Source organism: Elaeis guineensis, chromosome 6, assembly GCF_000442705.2.
Source record: "Elaeis guineensis isolate ETL-2024a chromosome 6, EG11, whole genome shotgun sequence".
NCBI classification, from domain to species: Eukaryota; Viridiplantae; Streptophyta; class Magnoliopsida; order Arecales; family Arecaceae; genus Elaeis; species Elaeis guineensis.
In genome coordinates, this window is record NC_025998.2 from 41,137,240 (window position 1) to 41,143,071 (window position 5,832).

Sequence of the window (5,832 nt, forward strand, 5' to 3'; positions counted from 1 at the left end):
ACCGAACTCCTTTAGGTTTTTGATAGGGTTCCTCTCTCTTTGTCATGTAGTCGAAGTCCAGCCCACCCTTTCCTTGTTTAGATACTTCTACACCTTCAAGCGTCATCCCACGGTGAAGGATTGGTGGTACTTCTCTCCTCAGTTCGGTAGGAAGGGGTTACTAAAGGGTGCCCCTTCTTCTATCCATAACTGGAAGGGGAAGTTTCTTTATGTTCGATGCCCGATCTTGAGGCTAGAGTTGCCCCCTTGGGGCTCCCTGAGGGACTCCATCCGCCGGGCGCCCAGCCTGGGGGGAGACGACCATCAAGCCTCCCAAAAACTCCTCAAATATCCAACTCTTTCTCTCCCCAACCTCCTGAAGGAGCAGTTTCTGTTCAACATCGGTCTGAGCCCCCTGGATCCCGCCAGTATTTCATCTCTCCTTTTTTTTTTCTCTTTCTTTTCCTTTCCTCTCTTTCTCCTACCTCTCTTCTTTTCTTCTTTTTCACGCCTTCCTTTTCTTTTCTCTTTCTCTTTTTTATTTTTTTTTTTTTAGGCATGGACACCGAAGAAGTACAGATGCTTGCCAGGGGCCTGAAGGCTCTCAAAAGAAAGGGCGCCGCGGCCTCCGGGCCGGCGAAGAGGGCCAGAGCGGAGGGGACGAGTTCGGCCGCACCCGCCCGAGCGACCTCAACCGCCGACGCCCTTCCAGACACTGAGCGTCCCACCGCCCGGGCTTCCCCGAGGGGTTTGAGTTCTCCTATCGAGGTCCCCGCTTCGGAGACCCATCCTGAGGAGGTACCAGGGGGTGAGAGGAGGAAGACCTTGGCCCGCAGGGTCGGCAGTCGTCGGGCTGCCACTGAAGAGTCCCGCGGCTCTGAAGAGGAGCAGGGGGATGATCCCTTTAGTGATAGGGATCTAATAAAAAAGCTGGTAGACGGGTGCTCACTGCCCGAAGTCGTCCAGAGGATCGTCCGCATCGATCCTACACAACGAGTCTGGGACTCGTTGGGGGCCTTCCTCGAGGTAAGTAGATTCGTCCTCTTTTTTCCTTTCGCTTCTTCATTTAATTAACTTTCCAGCTCCCATTCTGACTCTCCTGTCACCCTTGCAGCTCGGGCATCAACTCCTCGCCAATATCGAGACGACAAAGAAGGCGGTGGAAGGTCAGCAGGCCGAGGCTGTCCGCCTTAAGGAAATGGCCCTCGAGGTGGCCGGTCTCCGAGAGGTGCTTGAGAGAGAGAGACAGACCTCGACGGAACAGAAGGCCGACCTGGAGGAGATGGTGAGGAGGGTGGAGGCCGAGGTTGCCAATATGGTGGAACAGATCCCGACCCTGGTCTCGGAGGCCAGGAGTCAAGCGATGGAGGAGTTTAAGACTTCCACCGAAATGAAGAAGTTGAAGGTTGAGTTCGGCCAAGCCGCATTCAATAAAGAGTTCGAGCTCTGCCAGGAGAAGATGGTCGTGAAATTCCCTGAGCTCGACCTCAGCTTCTTGGACGAGGTGTCCGAGGATGAAGCCGGACCCTCCACCGCCGTTGCAGCCACCGCGGTCCACCCCCTAGAGGTGCCGAGTCCCCCCGTTGATCCAGAGGTCCAAGACCTCTAACTTTGTATTCTTCCTTTATTGCCATTTTTCTTCTTTCTTTTGTCTTCAAGAAATGTTCAGTCAATAAAATTGGTCTCCTCCTTTTGGGGGACTTTTCTTCTCTTCTTTTTCTTTCTTTCTTTCTTCTTCTTTGTAATGAGCTGCGTTTTAACGCGTTGACCTCCCGATGGCAGCGCCCCGCCGAAGTGCTTCCCTTGCCTCAGGGGATTTCGCTGAAGTCTACAATCCAGCGACTGAAGAAGGAAGTCCTCTATTTAACAAAAAGGTCGAAGAAGATGGAAGGCGAGCTTCGCAGCTTGAGGGAGAGTCATTCCGAAGCCACCGCGGAGGCCACCTACTTTTGAAATCTCCATGTGAAGGAGATCATGGAGTACAACCGGAGGAAGGTGAACTTTGAGAAGGAGCTTGAGGAACACAAGAAGCGTGCTAGCGATCAAATTTGGGCTCAAACTGCCAAAATTAGTTCCCTCATGGTGGAGCTATCGGTTGCCCGGGAGAGGATTGGCCAGCTGGAGGAAAGTTCATCCCGACTTTTGACTCGGGCCGACAGTGACCGAGAGTGGTCGAAGAAGGTCTCCGACCTCCAGCAGCAGTTCCAGGATGCCGAGGCGAGCTACGATGCGTACCGGGCTGGCTGGCGCAAGCAGGTGGATGAATACAAGGGGAGGCTTCGGATGGCAACCGACGAGGTTGCCCGCCTTCGAAGGTAGTCAACTCAGGGGGCTCAAACTGCCTCCGCCCGGGATTCCGACGAACTCCAATCCCTGAGGAGGATCACAGAAGAACTATCCGTCGCTCTTGGGGAGGAGAAGTCCGAGCTGCAGCAATTGAAGATCCAGCTGGTATGCGAGCAGCAGGCCGTCAGGGATGCGGAGGCAGAATCCGAGGTCCTGAGAAAAAGGCGTCGAGAGGTGGAGAACGAAAGCCAGCGATCTCATCGAAGGTACATGGAGATATTAATGAGAGAGAGAGAATTGGAAGCAGAAGTCGAACGTTTAAGGGGTTCTCTGGCGAGGATCGAAGTCGAAAATCTGAGGTCGGAGGAAGTCGGGTCCCCTTAGGACTCTTTTTGTCCTTTCATCTTCCCGTGTATATATTTTTTCTTTTGTTGTTTTATCTTGTTCTTGTTGTTTTGCTTTCCTTCCTTTAGCCTAATGGGCTTTGTAGTGTATATTTTGTGAATGAAATGAAAAGGAGATTTTGTGTTATCTCATCCATGTATTGTATTAAATTATCGTCCGCCGAACTTCTTTTGTCTTTTGACTTATCCGACGTCGATGTCATTTGGAGGTGCCCAGTCGTCGCCACACTGATTTGCTTTTCTTGTCGTCCATGGCCGTAGGCTCGAGCTCGGTGGTCTGAACTCTGCATTACCTCGAAGGGATCGTTATTTTGTTGACCTGTGTCGAGAGCCTTCTTAGAGGTCGGGGATGTTTGGTAGGAACTTTCCGTCTTTGTTGAGATGAGGTTCCCTAGATCTTTGGTGTGGTTTATTTTTCATCTGTTGCCGGTGTAATTCATCGCTTTCCTTCTTAATTTTTCTCCTCTTTCCGAGTGAGGGTCCTCCCCTTGCTTTTTGAGGGGTCGCGTAGGAGTGTAGAGGTGCCATTGAGGAGACTTTTTCTCTTATCCAATTTTGTTGGGCAGCCGGGTTTTTGTCATTATCAGGACGAGGTCCTCCTTCTATCCTTGACGTAGTCGATCTCAACTCAGGTTAGGATGAGGTTCTCCTTCTATTCTCGATGGGGCTGTGGGGGCACATAAAGGTCATTGTGAGGGCCTCTCCCCCCATCCGGTCTAAAAGAATCGGGTCTTCGACTTTGCTCATGTCAGGACGAGGTTTCCTCCTGTTCCTAACATGGCTGTGGGGGCACATTAGGGTATTGTAGGGCCTCTCCCCCCATCCGGTCTAAAAGAACCGGGTCTTCAACTTTGCTCACGTTAGGGCGAGGTCCTCCTATCCCTAACATGGCTGTGGGGGTGCATAAGGACGTTGTAGGGCCTCTCTCCCCATCCGATCTAAAAGAATCGGGCCTTTGACTTTGCTCATGTTAGGGCGAGGTTCTCCTCTTGTCCCTAACATGGCTGTGGGGGCGTGTAAGGGCGTTGTAGGGCCTCTCCCCCCATCCGATCTAAAAGAACCGGGCCTTTGATTTTGCTCATGTTAGGGTGAGGTTCTCCTCCTGTCCCTAACATGGCTGTGGAGGCGCGTAAGGGCGTTGTAGGGCCTCTCCCCCCATCCGGTCTAAAAGAACCGGACCTTTGACTTTGCCTATGTTAGGGCGAGGTTCTCCTCCTATTCCTAACATGATCATGGGGGCACTCAAGGGCCGTTATATGGGCCTCTCCCCCGATCCGATCTTAAAATAATCAGACTTTCATTTTGCTCATGTTAGGATGAGGTTCTCCTCCTGTTCCTAACATGACCATGGGGGCACTCAAGGGCCGTTATATGGGCCTCTCCCCCGATCCGATCTTAAAATAATCGAACTTTCATTTTGCTCATGTTAGGATGAGGTTCTCCTCCTGTTCCTAACATGACCATGGGAGCACTCAAGGGCCGTTATATGGGCCTCTCCTCCGATCCGATCTTAAAATAATCGGACTTTCATTTTGCTCATGTTAGGACGAGGTTCTCCTCCTGTTCCTAACATGACCATGGGGGCACTCAAGGGCCGTTATATGGGCCTCTCCCCCGATCCGATCTTAAAATAATCGGACTTTCATTTTGCTCATGTTAGGACGAGGTTCTCCTCATGTTCCTAACATGACCTTGTTTTAATTATTTGAAGGGGTTATCTCCAATCGTAATAAATCCATGCCAAAAGGGAAAGACATGCAAAGTCGAAAGGAATTTTGATTCAAAGCAAAGTCGTGAGTAGTGCATTTACAGGTTTCTCGAGTTCCATGGTCATGAAAGGTTTGCTCCTTCTTGAGGCCCTTCGGTGATGGAGTCGATGGTCCCGATTGGAGGCTGATCTCCAGGCTGTTCCTCCCTCCTTGGCGGTTCAGGTTGCGGCAGGGCCCTTGGCCGATCTTCTCTACCCTCAGGCCGGCGTCGAATGAACCTATCGAGTCGACCTCGCCGGATGAGCTCCTCAATCTCGTCTCGGAGCTGGATGCATTCTTCCGTGTCGTGGCTGTGGTCGTGATGGTAGAGACAGAACTTGTTGGGGTTGCGCTTTTCGGGGTGTGTGCGCATCCTCTCTGGCCTAGGGAGCTGCTCCCTAACCTCCATCAGTACCTGGGTCTTCGAGGCATTGAGGGGGGCGTAGTTGCGGAATCCTCCCGGTGGAGAACTCCATCGAACTCCGGGGTCCGAACTTCTCTGCCTACGTACTCGAGGAGGAGTATGGACACACTTGTGCCCGGGAGGAGTTCGAGAATGTGGCCGAGCTTCTCTCGGCCCTTTTTCGACTGCGGGCTTACTCGAGTCTCCCACCTACTGCTCTCTCGCAGTCTCCTCATCCTTCATTTTGAAGGCTTCTTCCGCTCGGGCGTACCCTTCAGCCCGAGCCAACAGATCAGCAAAATCTCTGGGGTACTTCTTCTCCAGAGAGAACAAAAGGTCATTCTTCTGAAGGCCGCCCTTTAGAGCGGCCATTGCTACCGATTGGTCCAAATTCCGGATCTCCAGCGCTGCGATATTGAAACGGTTGATGTAGGTCCGAATGGACTTCCCTTCCCTCTGCTTGATATTGATGAGGGACTCCGAACCCTTCCGGAGGCGCCGGCTGCTGACAAAATGGGCCATAAATTGGTGGCTCATCAGATCGAAGGAAAAGATGGTACCCGACTTCAGCGTCGAGTACCAGTTTCTTGCCGCTCCCTTCAAGGTGGATGGGAAGGCTCGGCATAGAATGGCGTCGGGTGCGTCATGAAGCAGCATCATCGTCCGGAAGGCCTCCAGATGATCAATCGGGTCCGAAGTCCCGTCGTAGCTTTCGAACTGGGAGAGTTTGAAGTTTGGCGGGATCGGTTCCTGCATGATCATTTGAGAAAAGGGAGGGTCAGTGCAAATATCCTCACCATAAGCGGAGGGAGCGTGGTGGAGTTCTTCGATCCGTCGGTTCATCTCCTGGAGCCTCCGGTCCAGAAAATCCTCTCGACTACAGGTCTCGAGGGTCCTCTGGCAGAATTGGGGTAGAGATCTTCCAGGGGTGGAGTCGTGATCCAACTGAGGGCTCTCCACCCTCAGGTTCGTCTTCCCAGGAAAGATGGGGTGGCTGGCCCAAGTGGCCCAC